This window comes from Lithobates pipiens, unplaced genomic scaffold (genome assembly GCF_037356315.1).
Source record: "Lithobates pipiens isolate NorthernLeopardFrog02 unplaced genomic scaffold, aLitPip1_a1.2 Scaffold_27, whole genome shotgun sequence".
NCBI classification, from domain to species: Eukaryota; Metazoa; Chordata; class Amphibia; order Anura; family Ranidae; genus Lithobates; species Lithobates pipiens.
Window position 1 is genome coordinate 343,752 of NW_027507788.1, and position 13,749 is coordinate 357,500.

General features: G+C 51.0%; 1 protein-coding gene across 2 annotated transcripts in view; it reads right to left on the reverse strand.

Annotated features, from left to right (window-relative positions):
• LRRC4B (leucine rich repeat containing 4B) overlaps positions 1–13,749 on the reverse strand; it is a 271,289-nt gene that overhangs the window by 255,456 nt on the left and 2,084 nt on the right. For both annotated transcript variants that reach the window (XM_077456260.1, XM_077456258.1), the window contains exon 2: positions 9,189–9,284. The gene's annotated coding sequence lies outside the window, so the exon portion shown is untranslated. The remainder of the gene's footprint in view (positions 1–9,188; positions 9,285–13,749) is intronic.

The following is a 13,749-nucleotide window of genomic DNA, read 5'->3' on the forward strand; positions in this document are numbered from 1 at the left end:
GAAATATTCAGGGATCTACTGTACCAGTTTGTTGTCATCTATCTGGATGATATTCTCATCTTTTCCAAAAATCTGCCTGCTCACAGAAACCATGTACGCACCGTACTTCAGCGCCTTAGAGAGAACAATCTTTATGCCAAGATGGAGAACTGTTCCTTTGAATGTTCCGAGGTCCTGTTTCTGGGATGTTTTGTTTCTAGTGCGGGTCTTCTCGTGGATCCCGGAAAGGTCTCAGCCATTACCAACTGGCCCCTTCCCGCTAGCCTCAAGGCCACACAGCGCTTTCTTGGCTTCACAAATTATTATAGGCAGTTCATAAGGAATTATTCTTCCATTGCCGCGCCTATTATCGCTTTGACCAAGAAGGGTGCGAATGCAAAGACTGGCCTCCCGAAGCTGTCTCTGCGTTTCACGATCTGAAACAGGCCTTTGTCTCTGGACATCTCTTGAGGAGACTAAATCCTGAGGACCCATTTTTTATTGAAGTAGGCACTTCTTCAATGGGGGTGGGAGCTGTGCTTCTTCAGGACTTTGAGAAGAAATGTCAACCATGTGCGTTCTTCTCCAAAAAAAATTCTCAGGCAGAGAGAAATTATGCCATTGGTGATCGGGAACTTCTCGCAATTAAATTGGCGTTGGAGGAGTGGCGTCATCTCTTTGAAGGTTCCCCTCACTCCATAACGATCTTTACTGATCATAAGAATTTACAGTACCTACAGAATGCTAAACGTCTGAACCCCAGACAGGCCAGGTGGAGTCTCTTCTTTTCCCGTTTTAAATTCACAATTACGTACAAACCTGGTTCCTGCAACGGTCGAGCTGATGCGCTCTCTAGGTCATTTGACACTTTGGACGAGGAGTCCAACCCTGATCCTGAGCCGATCATTCCTACCTCATGCATTTTTGCCCATTCTACCACCCTGGAATCAAAAATTCCTCCTGGTAAGACCTTTGTTCCCACGGAGCTAAGAACTAAGATCCTTCGTTGGGGACATGATTCCAAGGTGGCAGGTCATGCTGGGTTCCTCCGATCCTTCCTGCTCATCAGTCGTCACTACTGGTGGCCTAATCTCCGCTCGGATGTTAAAGACTATGTTAAGGCTTGTCACGTCTGTGCTCAGTCTAAATCTTCCACTCAAGCCCCTGCTGGTCTTCTCATGCCCTTGCCCATTCCTAAGGAGCCCTGGTCTCATATCGCCATGGATTTTATCACTGATCTTCCACTGTCGGAGAATAATACGGCCATTTGGGTAGTAATCGATCGGTTCTCCAAGACATTTTGTTCCTCTTCCTGGTCTCCCTTCTGCCCCTGCCTTGGTTCCCATTTTTGTACGAGAGATTTTCCGCCTTCATGGTGTTCCTTCTCATGTCGTTTCGGACAGGGGTGTGCAGTTTACTTCTCGTTTTTGGAGAGCCTTTTGCAAATCCTTTGAATCCTTCCTACCTTGGATTTTACCTCTTCTTATCATCCCCAATCCAATGGCCAGACTGAGAGAGTTAATCAGAAGTTGGAGGTCTTTCTCCGTACCTTGGTCTCTGCCCATCATGATGATTGGGCATCACTATTACCGTGGGCTGAGTTCTCCCACAATAATCATGTCAACGTCAGTTCTCAGAAAACACCCTTTGTCACTGTTTATGGAAGACATCCTCAGCTTCCTCTTCCTATGACTTGTTCTTCTGACATTCCAGCTTTGGCTACTGTTCAGGAATCATTCAAATCCATGTGGGCTGACATTCATGATTCCCTCCAGAAAGCTGCCAACAAATTCAAGAGTTTTGCTGACCGTCGCAGGCGTAAGCCACCTTCTCTTCAGCCAGGAGACAAAGTCTGGCTCTCCACCAGGAACATCAAACTCTGGGTTCCTTCTCTCAAATTTGCCCCAAGATTCATTGGTCCGTACACCATAATTTCTAAACTGAATCCAGTTTGTTTCAAGCTCCAGATTCCCAAAAGCCTCAAAATCTCTAACTCCTTCCATGTTGCCCTTCTGAAGCCTTTAGTCCTCAATAAGTTCTCTCGTCCTCTCTCTACCGTAGCACCGGTCTCTGAGGATGATAAGGAGTACGAGATTAGTTAAATTTTGGATTCCCGACTCTGTAGAGGCATTCTCCAGTACCTCGTGCACTGGAAAGGTTTTGATCCTGAGGAGAGGTCGTGGATTTCGGCTTCCGAGGTCTTTGCACCTCGTCTGTTGAGGAAGTTTCATTTGAAGTTCCCCTCTAAACCTGGTCCCAGGCGGGGAAGGGGGAGGCCTCGTAAGAGGGGGGGTACTGTCATGATTATGCAATAGAGTTCGTCTGCTTACCTGTCTCCATGTGTTCATTTCTAGAGACCAGCCGACCCTCACCTGACTGCTTTTATAATCCATCTTCTGGCATGGCTCCACCCTAGCTCCTATCAGAGAACTCTATATTAACTGTGCACTGCTAGCCAACCCTGCTGATCAACCTTTGTGTGTTAGCTTCCTGTTACCTGCCGTGTGCTCTTCTATCGTTTTCCGTTACCGACTTTGGCGTGTCCTTGACTATTCCTGTTTGCCTGTGATCCTGACCTTTTGGCGTGTCCCCGACTTTTCCTGTCTGCTTGTGGCCCCGACCTTGGCTTTGTCCCTCACCATCCCTATCCTCCTGTTGCCTACTGTGCGTGTGAGCTGGGGGACCCTGGGGGTCGCGACCTGGAGCCAGTTGCAGCCAAGTCCATCCTCACCACTCGAGGCTCTGGTGAACACCTGCTGGGTCTTAGACTCTGCGCCCCAGGTAATCTTACGCTCTAACCCCGGTGGGATCCATCTTAGTGTTCTAGCGGCCATGCCTTCCTATCACCTTGACCCCCATCCGCAGCAGTCAGCCGTAGGGTCCACAACCTTGCGGTGCACTCCTAATCCCTGCAGTGTGCATCTGTCACCTGGCCTCAAGGTGACCTGACAGGGACAGTAGCAGAATGGAGGGGGACAGTAGCAGAACGGAGGGGGACAGTAGCAGAACGGAGGGGGACAGTAGCAGGATGGAGGGGGACAGCAGAACAGAGGGGGACATGGAGGAAAACTGGAGGTGGGCAGCAGCAGAATGGAGGGGGAGTGGGGGGACAGCAGCAGAATGAAGGGGGAGTGGGGGAAAGCAGCAGAACGGAGGGGGAGTGGGGGGCACAGCAGCAGAATGGAGGGGGAGTGGGGGACACAGCAGCAGAATTGAGGGGGAGCATGCTCACTGTAAATAACAAAGTGTGTGTAACACACTAACCTGGAAGTTTGTCAATGACACTGGCGGGCGGCAAACTCACGGCGGACCTCGTGGGCGGGAGGACTCGGAGGCTCAGCTCAGGAGAGGAGAAGTTGAACTGGAGAAGTCTGGCAGTTCAGAGTTGGGCTGCACTGCTGGCAATGTGCTACAGCGGCTGCGGGAGTAGTCGGCAGTGGCCCCGGGACTGGCACTGACTGGGCAGTGGGCATAGGCTGGATCCTTACCAGCAGTTGGTGTGGCTCTGTCTGGTGTGGTGTCTGTGGCTGGCTGCTCTCTCTTGGAGATGCTGCTTAGCCTAGCAGCCAGTTACTTAGGCATATGCGGCTGCTAACAGGAACTGAGTTCCTGTTGTGGAAAAAGTACAGGAACTCCGTTCCCATGCGTTCCCGCAGGAGTTGAGCCCTGCGTTAGGTGCAGTTGAACATTTTCTATATGCTATTCATCTTGCAGGCATCGGCAACAAGGGGGCTTACTCCGTGAATCAATTTTCAGCGGGACCGGCTCAGAGAATTAGCCGGCCACAGAGGGGGAGGAGTTCCCTACTCTGGCTGGATATGGGAGATGGCATTGGAGTCACCATGGGAGGTAGCCGGTCGGTCTGCCATTGAGCGTAAACTGGATGTTTTTGGCTTTTGTTTAACCTGCTATGCAGGGTGGATTGGAAAAAGAGTTTGGGTTGGACAGTTTAAAAAAAAAATGATAAAAGGGTTAGAGGGGTGGAGGTGCTGCTGTTTGGGTTACCAGGCTTCAGGGTAATAAAAATAAATAAATGGAAATGGCACAAGGCTGAGACATATTGGTCGAGGTCCCAGTTCGGGTGGGTGTTCTGAAAATGCCCCAGGGATGCAAGGTTGGATGGTGCAGAATACGCTTCACACTCCTTCCGCATCAGGGTGGCTGTAGAAGCTGCCAGGTGTGGGTTGGATGAGGCGGCGGTAAGAAGGAATGGTAGGTGGAAATAAAAAAAATAGAGGGTGGTAGGCTGTACATACAATGTGTATTGTTCATGGTGTGGGGTACATTGGTTTGCTTTAAAGTTGGTGCTGCCTTTGTTTGGCGTTTTTTTCATCCAGATGGAGGACTTACACTAACTAAACTAAGGTGGGCCTGTAATTGAGGGCGTTGGGATACACCTCTCGGTAGTGGTGATTGTTTTCTGGGCGCTGGGGCTGCAAGATGGGATACAGCAGGGTGTGGGGGAGCCCTTAAGGGTAAGGTGTCATCCTTACGGGCTGTGGTGGTGTTTTGTCGGTCTTTGACGGTGGCAGTAAACATATGTGATGGAAAGGGGTGGGGGTATTATGTGCCCCTCCGGTGTATTCCAGTGAAAGGTTAGCTGGAATACTATAATGGTTGCACTGCGGGAAGGGGGTTGTCTCCGAGCTGATTATCCACCGGAGGCCTATCATGTGGAAAAAGGACTCGCAGTGTATTGGTGGAATATGTGTTGGAGTTCCGGGGGGCCGTCAAAGACCAACAGCACTGGAGTTGTTACAGAGGTGATATTTTGGTAAATATTTGATATTGGAGTTATTTATATGATGTGAATAATAAATAGGCTGCTATGGCCATTTATAGTCCAAAATGAAGGTGTGGTCTCATCACTTTAGAAGGGTAAGAAATGGGGATGTTGGAGTACAAGTGGTATAGCAGTAAGAGGCAGGTTGGTAACCTCGGAACTACATTGGTCATGTAATTTCTTCAGTGTTGTCACATGGAAAGATAGAATAAAATATTTACACAAATGTGAGGGGTGTACTCACTTCTGTGAGATACTGTAAGTACCCTCCCTTGCATGATATTCTGTGGCAGGTCAGAAGATTGGGTGGCAACTTTAGGGGGTCATACCCACTGAGTGTTTTCCTGGTCGAAATGCAGTGGCATCACAAAAGGTACCTGACAATCTCCTGATATGTGATACAGCCATGAGCTGAAAGTGAACAACAGCCCCGCTTCAGAGGTTGCACCTGCGGCACCCCTGGGCCATCAATGAGTATTTTTGTATGAGGACAGACTCAGTGGCTCCTGATTCAGAATGCTTTAACCAATGTTCCACCATTTGAGAAGGTAATTAGAATGGTGAGATGGGATGAGGTGGGAATCAGCAATACAGTCTCTGGTGTTCCTGATGGAGCACAATCTGTTGTAATAGACTGTGCACTGGAGGCACAGCACCAGGAGAAAAGAGGACTTCTCAGTGTCTCGGAACTGATTCCATCCTTGTAAGGCAGCAATGGAGGAGTACGAGAAGGGCTTGGGTGCTGACAGCGAGGAGGGAGAAGACATGGGGCAGGCATTCAGGGATACATTTTACCCCTCCAAACATTGTTAGTTGTATGATGGTGGGATAAGATCATTGAGAATGTCTTTGTCCTCTGTGACACCAAGAACTTGATGTCCTCTGCTGCAGGCTATTTGTGGTGGATGAGCTCATTCATGCAGCAGTTCATAAAAAGCCCCGGATTGAAGGTGAGGGACTATTACTTTTTGGTCACCCTTTTGGACTTGTGGAAAAGGAGAAAAATGGGAGAACTAATCCACAGCAAAAAAAGCAAAAATGCTCCCATTTAAAGAGGTGCTGCGGAAAATCATCTTGATTACCTTTTCAGAGAAAGGCAGGATGCATTTCATGGACAATGTCCCTTGGACCCTAGGGACACTGAAGAAAGAAGCAGTGCTGGCAGTGATAGATCATCCTCTCAAACACATTGGCCAGGCCTGTCTGCTGGTAACCACCATAGGCAGTGGCTAAACTACAGTATTTCATCTCATATTACCAGAGTACATTTTTGAACCAACAGCCCATTGGATTTTGGGTATCCATTCTAGACCAGTGGCCACGGCTAGCTCAGTATGTCATGAAGCTGTTGGCTTGCCATGCTGCCATTGGGCTGTCAATACATTTAGTTCAGCAGGAAGTTTTGTGACAAAGAGATGAGTTAGCCTGTCCCTTGACATAATTGACTTGCTCACTAGTTCCCAATCAGCTTTTAATACACAATCTCTGCAGGTGATGCTAACCAATACTTATATTAGTTATTGAAATCTGTCCCCAAAAACATTTTGTATGCCTTACGGCATTACCATCAACTGCTGCTGGTCTCTCACTAATACCATCCTCTGTCACCATTACCAGCTCCTTCCACCACTGCTAACCTGCCAACATCACCAGCTCCTTCCACCATTGCTAACCTGCCAACATTACCAGCTCCTTCCACCACTGCTAACCTGCCAACATTACCAGCTCCTTCCACCACTGCTAACCTGCCACCATTACCAGCTCCTTCCACCACTGCTAACCTGCCAACATTACCAGCTCCTTCCACCACTGCTAACCTGCCAACGTTATCAGCTCCTTCCACCACTGCTAACCTGTCACCATTACCAGCTCCTTCCACCACTGCTAACCTGCCAACATCACCAGCTCCTTCCACCATTGCTAACCTGCCAACATTACCAGCTCCTTCCACCACTGCTAACCTGCCACCATTACCAGCTCCTTCCACCACTGCTAACCTGCCAACGTTATCAGCTCCTTCCACCACTGCTAACCTGCCAACGTTACCAGCTCCTTCCACCACTGCTAACCTGTCACCATTACCAGCTCCTTCCACCACTGCTAAACTGCCACCATTACCAGCTCCTTCCACCACTGCTAACCTGCCAACGTTATCAGCTCCTTCCACCACTGCTAACCTGCCAACATCACCAGCTCCTTCCAACTACTGCTAACCTGCCACCATTACCTGCTCCTTCCACCACTGCTAACCTGCCACCATCACCAGCTCCTTCCACCACTGCTAACCTGTCACCATTACCAGCTCCTTCCACCACTGCTAACCTGCCAACATCACCAGCTCCTTCCACCACTGCTAACCTGCCACCATTACCAGCTCCTTCCACCACTGCTAACCTGCCAACATCACCAGCTCCTTCCACCACTGCTAACCTGCCAACATCGCCAGCTCCTTCCACCACTGCTAACCTGCCACCATCGCCAGCTCCTTCCACCACTGCTAACCTGCCAACATTGCCAGCTCCTTCCACCACTGCTAATCTGCCAACATTACCAGCTCCTTCCACCACTGCTAACCTGCCAACATTACCAGCTCCTTCCACCACTGCTAACCTGCCAACATTACCAGCTCCTTCCACCACTGCTAACCTGCCAACATTACCAGCTCCTTCCACCACTGATAACCTGCCAACATCACCAGCTCCTTCCACCACTGCTAACCTGTCAACATTACCAGCTCCTTCCACCACTGCTAACCTGCCAACATCACCAGCTCCTTCCACCACTGCTAACCTGCCAACATCACCAGCTCCTTCCACCACTGCTAACCTGCCACCATTACCAGCTCCTTCCACCACTGCTAACCTGCCAACATCACCAGCTCCTTCCACCACTGCTAACCTGCCAACATCACCAGCTCCTTCCACCACTGCTAACCTGCCAACATCACCAGCTCCTTCCACCACTGCTAACCTGCCACCATTACCAGCTCCTTCCACCACTGCTAACCTGCCAACATCACCAGCTCCTTCCACCACTGCTAACCTGCCAACATTACCAGCTCCTTCCACCACTGCTAAACTGCCAACATCACCAGCTCCTTCCACCACTGCTAACCTGCCAACATCACCAGCTCCTTCCACCACTGCTAACCTGCCAACATCACCAGCTCCTTCCACCACTGCTAACCTGCCAACATCACCAGCTCCTTTCACCACTGCTAACCTGCCAACATTACCAGCTCCTTCCACCACTGCTAAACTGCCAACATCACCAGCTCCTTCCACCACTGCTATCCTGCCAACATCACCAGCTCCTCCCACCACTGCTAACCTGCCAACATCACCAGCTCCTTCCACCACTGCTAACCTGCCAACATCACCAGCTCCTTCCACCACTGCTAACCTGCCAACATTACCAGCTCCTTCCACCACTGCTAACCTGCCAACATTACCAGCTCCTTCCACCACTGCTAACCTGCCAACATTACCAGCTCCTTCCACCACTCCTAACCTGCCAACATCACCAGCTCCTTCCACCACTGCTAACCTGCCAACATTACCAGCTCCTTCCACCACTGATAACCTGCCAACATCACCAGCTCCTTCCACCACTGCTAACCTGCCAACATTACCAGCTCCTTTCACCACTGCTAACCTGCCAACGTTATCAGCTCCTTCCACCACTGCTAACCTGCCAACATTACCAGCTCCTTCCACCACTGCTAACCTGCCAACATCACCAGCTCCTTCCACCACTGCTAACCTGCCAACATCACCAGCTCCTTCCACCACTGCTAACCTGCCACCATTACCAGCTCCTTCCACCACTGCTAACCTGCCAACATCACCAGCTCCTTCCACCACTGCTAAACTGCCAACATTACCAGCTCCTTCCACCACTGCTAAACTGCCAACATCACCAGCTCCTTCCACCACTGCTATCCTGCCAACATCACCAGCTCCTCCCACCACTGCTAACCTGCCAACATCACCAGCTCCTTCCACCACTGCTAACCTGCCAACATCACCAGCTCCTTTCACCACTGCTAACCTGCCAACATTACCAGCTCCTTCCACCACTGATAACCTGCCAACATCACCAGCTCCTTCCACCACTGCTAACCTGCCAACATTACCAGCTCCTTCCACCACTGCTAACCTGCCAACATTACCAGCTCCTTCCACCACTGCTAACCTGCCAACATTACCAGCTCCTTCCACCACTGCTAACCTGCCAACATTACCAGCTCCTTCCACCACTGCTAACCTGCCAACATTACCAGCTCCTTCCACCACTGCTAACCTGCCAACATTACCAGCTCCTTCCACCACTGCTAACCGGCCACCATCACCAGCTCCTTCTACCTCTGCTGGCCTGAACTGAACTGACACTGAACTGTCACACAGGACATGGGAACACCACTTACCTCTCATGGATGGCGAAGGAAGATCTGTCAGTGATTGGGTCCTGGCACTCACCAACTGGCTTTAGCGCTTCACAGGAAGACAAGGTGATGGAGTAGCTGCAGGAAGGGAAAAGAGATTCTGAGAGCTGCCCTTAGAGGACACATTGATCCCTCCCCTGAAGAGCCCAGCAGCAGATTTCACCTCTACACTGAGCTCCCCCCTCTACACTCAGCTCCCCCCTCTACACTGAGCTCCCCCTCTACACTTAGCTCCCCCCTATACACTCAGGTCCCCCTCTACACTGAGCTCCCCCTCTACACTTAGCTCCCCCTATACACTCAGCTCCCCCTCTACACTGAGCTCCCCCCTCTACACTCAGCTCCCCCCTCTACACTGAGCTCCCCCTCTACACTCAGGTCCCCCTCTACATTGAGCTCCCTCTCTACACTCATCTACCCCCTCTACACTCAGCCCCCCCTCTAGCATCAGCTCCCCCCTCTAGCATCAGCTCCTCCTCTAAACTCAGCCCCCCCCTCTACACTCAGCTCCCCCTCTACACTTGGCTCTCCCCCTCTACCCTCAGCTCCCCCCTCTACACTCAGCTCCCCCCTCTACACTCAGCTCCCCTCTCTACACTCGGCTCTCCCCCTCTACACTCAGCTCCCCCCTCTACACTCAGCTCCCCCTCTACACTCAGGTCACCTTCTACATTGAGCTCCCCCCTCTTCACACAGCTCCCCTCTACACTCAGCTCCCTCTCTACACTGAGCTCCCCCCTCTACCCTCAGCTCCCCCCTCTACACTCAGCTCCCCTCTCTACACCGAGCTCCCCCCTCTACCCTCAGCTCCCCCCTCTACACTCAGCTCCCCTCTCTACACTCAGCTCTCCCCCTCTACACTCAGCTGCCCCCTCTACACTCAGGTTCTCTTCTACACTCAGCTCCCTCCTCTACACTCAACTCCCCCTCTACACTCAGCTCCCCCCTCTACACTCGGCTCCCCCTCTACACTCGGCTCTCCCCCTCCACACTCAGCTCCTCCCTCTACACTCAGCTCCTCCCTCTACACTCAGCTCCCGCCTCTACACTCAGCTCCCCCTCTACACTCAGGTCCTCTTCTACACTCAGCTCCCCCCTCAACACTCAGCTCTCATCTACACTCAGCTCCCCCCTCTACACTCAGGTCCTCTTCTACACTCAGCTTCCCCCTCTACACTCAGCTCTCCTCTACACTCAGCTCCTCCCTCTACACTCAGCTTCCCCTCTACACTCAGCTCCCCCTCTACACTCAGGTCCTCTTCTACACTCAGCTCCCCCCTCTACACTCAGCTCTCCTCTACACTCAGCCCCCCCCTCTACACTTAGTTCCCCCTCTACACTCAGCTGCCCTTCTACAATCAGCTCCTCCCTCTACACTCAGCTCTCCTCTACACTCAGCTCCCCCCTCTACACTCAGCTCTCCTCTACACTCAGCTCCTCCCTCTACACTCAGCTTCCCCTCTACACTCAGCTCCCCCTCTACACTCAGGTCCTCTTCTACACTCAGCTCCCCCCTCTATACTCAGCTCTCCTCTACACTCAGCCCCCCCCCCCCTCTACACTTAGTTCCCCCTCTACACTCAGCTGCCCTTCTACAATCAGCTCCTCCCTCTACACTCAGCTCCCCATCTACACTCAGCTCGCCTCTACACTCAGCTACCCACTCTACACGCAGCTGTGAAAAGCAACTTGCTTTAAAGTGACAGTGCTTCATTTTTTGCTGGAGGGCGCAAAAGTGTGGTGGAGTGACTGCGAAGATGAAGCAAGAGTTTGAGCCTGCCGGAGAATATTGCAGACTGTTTTTTGCTACACAAACTCCAGTTAAAGGGGAAGTGCATGCTGTTGCCCCGGCAACGCTGGTGCAAGCAGGCCAGCTATTAATGTGTAAAGTCCCAAGCTTACAAGAGGATACAATTGGGGAAGCCCTGTTAAGGCTTTGAAGACCGAGCGCTGTTTGCGGTGCAGAGAGTGGAGGCAAGGTTGTCTCCAAGTGCCCTTTGTCTCATTCTCCAATACAAGGTGACACGGCCAAAGGTCGGCAGCAATGTTTGGGAAGCCTGATTTGAGTCCCAGGAGTGTCCAAAAGGTTGATCAGAAGTTCAAGAAGTATGTGGTTGCCCATAGCAACGGTGGTGATGTCAAGTTTGCAAACTACACGAGAGACATATTGCCGACAGAGGATCGTGGCAAGGTGAAAGCAGCAATGCTTCAAGGAGCACAAAGTTGCTGCATTTGGGAGAGTCAGCAAAGTACAACTGAAGAGTGCTATCTCCCTTAGCAACAAGAGATCGGGTGTTAACTGGAAGGAGGAGCTACAGTGGAGATGTGGAGTGGCGTCCCACTAAAGATACTGTATGTGCAGAAATGTACCATGCCTGGAATGTGGTCAACTGGGGCATGGAATTTTTTCTTGTCCCAGGTTGTGGAACATGCCTGGAGATATGTCTACAGGGCAGAAGTCTTTGTCTCCAAGCCCAAATTTTTGTGCAAACATACTTTCAGTCACCTCTGGCCACAGTGAGGAAGTACCTGTTGTGCCTGTGGGGGGTGCTAAGGAGTCACCAGGGAGAGTTGGCCAGTTAAAGTCCAATAAAGGAGAGACAACGTACTCAAATGAAGCCAGAGTTACCTGCTACAGATTATGGTAAGACTGTTGTAGTTTGTGGAACTGATCCCAGTGACGTGGGAGTATATCCGGCAGATTGGCAGAAGATTGGCAGAAGGTGTAAAAATGGACTTGCTGCAGTGTGCTACCCCGAGTAGTGGGGAGACACAGGTTGAAGCTCAACCCGCAGCAAAGACTGGACTCTGTATGTGTTGGAAGTGGTAACCTAGGGGTGACCAATACAGTTTGTGTGCCAGGTTCCCTAGTGACAGATGCTACAGAGATGCCCAGGGAAACCTCCCAGGAGCCTGCAGTGGTGAGGCATGTGGTTTCCCAGGACAACTGTGGAGCCGCCCTAGTGGTCAAAATAATGCCTTTGGAGAGGAAGGGTGGTGTGCGGACCAAAAAACAGCCTGTTAAAGCTTATAACACTGCTATGTCTATGAATGTTGATGGTGAAGGTATTGCTGATGATAAATGTACTTATTCTCATTTGTTCAAAAGTAATGAGGAAAGAAGGATGTCTCCCTTGGCAACCAGACGCAGAGCCACAGGGTTGTCCATGGAAGTCTCAGGGGCTCGCCATGCGTTTGAGCCAGAGATTTTCCAGGACAGCACTGAATTTGCTCTGGGGGAACAGACTGGGTCTACACTATGCAATGATAGTTTGTGTGACAGTCCGTTTACCATATGTGTAACCCAGTTGGTAAGGGGTTAAGTCCACTGGCCAAAGCTGAAGGTACACAGCTGAGTGTGTTAGCGCCCCAGTAGCAGGGTGGTGATGGTGTATTGCAGCCTGCCTTGTTTGATGAAGCATTAGCGAAGAGTAAAAGCATGTTGTCAAAATGCGATTTATATAGAAGTGACAAAGGTACTGATTGTGCTGCAGAATCCCAGGTGCCTCCTAAAGCAGATGATGAGGTGCTGCTGAGCCCTCATTATGGAAGCACAATGGATTGGGACAGTTGGGCCAAACAATTACTAGCCATGTTAGACAAGGCTATGTTGAGTGACAGGGGTGTGAATACAACTGTTATGCCAGACAGGGAGATCGCAGAGCGGCCAATGGTTGAGGGTGCGTTGGTCCTTGCAAGGGTTGTTTCCCTCCAGTCAGAAGGACCAGATGAGGGCACATGCATGGCAGATGTGGTGCTCACAGCCCAGCCGCTAAATGTCAAGTGTCAAGGTGACAAGGTACTAAATGTTGACTTGCCTATTGGTGAATTAGACGGCATGAGTGGGAGACATGCGTCTGGCAGTGTTCCAGAGGAGCATCAGGCTGTGATGGATACCTCCAGTGAGGTGGAGGCCCCTTTAAATGTCTCGGCCCCTCAAGCTGCAGTGAATGAGCCCCTCCATGTCTCTGATAAGGGAAAGGTCCTCATAAATGTTTTGCATATTGATGTGGAGTGTGTAGAAATTCGATTCCATAGATTAGATACAGATATGCTAGTGGAACTGCTTGAACTGGTGAAAGCACATTCCTTGTATAGCTGGGTGCCCCCATTACAGTCAGATGTGGTAGTGCTGCATGGTACCAAAGGGTGGAGCCAGGTAATGCCAGCTGTGCTGGGTAACATTAATCACCGGTGGAACTGGGTGGAACGGTGCTTATTAATAGTCTGGCAAGTGATCTCACAGTTCCCTGTGAGGGGGGTTCCGGATACGGTTCAGTACGGAAAGCGCTCTGGGGGGCTGCTGGAGACATCCGAGGTCTCTCCGCCATTTGTGGTGATGGACATCTCTGCTAGTGCGGTCCAAGGTGGAGCTGAGCAGGGTATAGTAAAGGGCACGGATACTGCCTCACCCACTAGACCTCGTAAGAAGGAAAGGCCAGATATGGACGCGGCAAAAGCAGAGATTCTGTCTGTCACCTGCAGAGAGGTACAAGTTGGGGTACCCCTAGACTCTCTCAAATATAGTATGGAGAGGAACAAA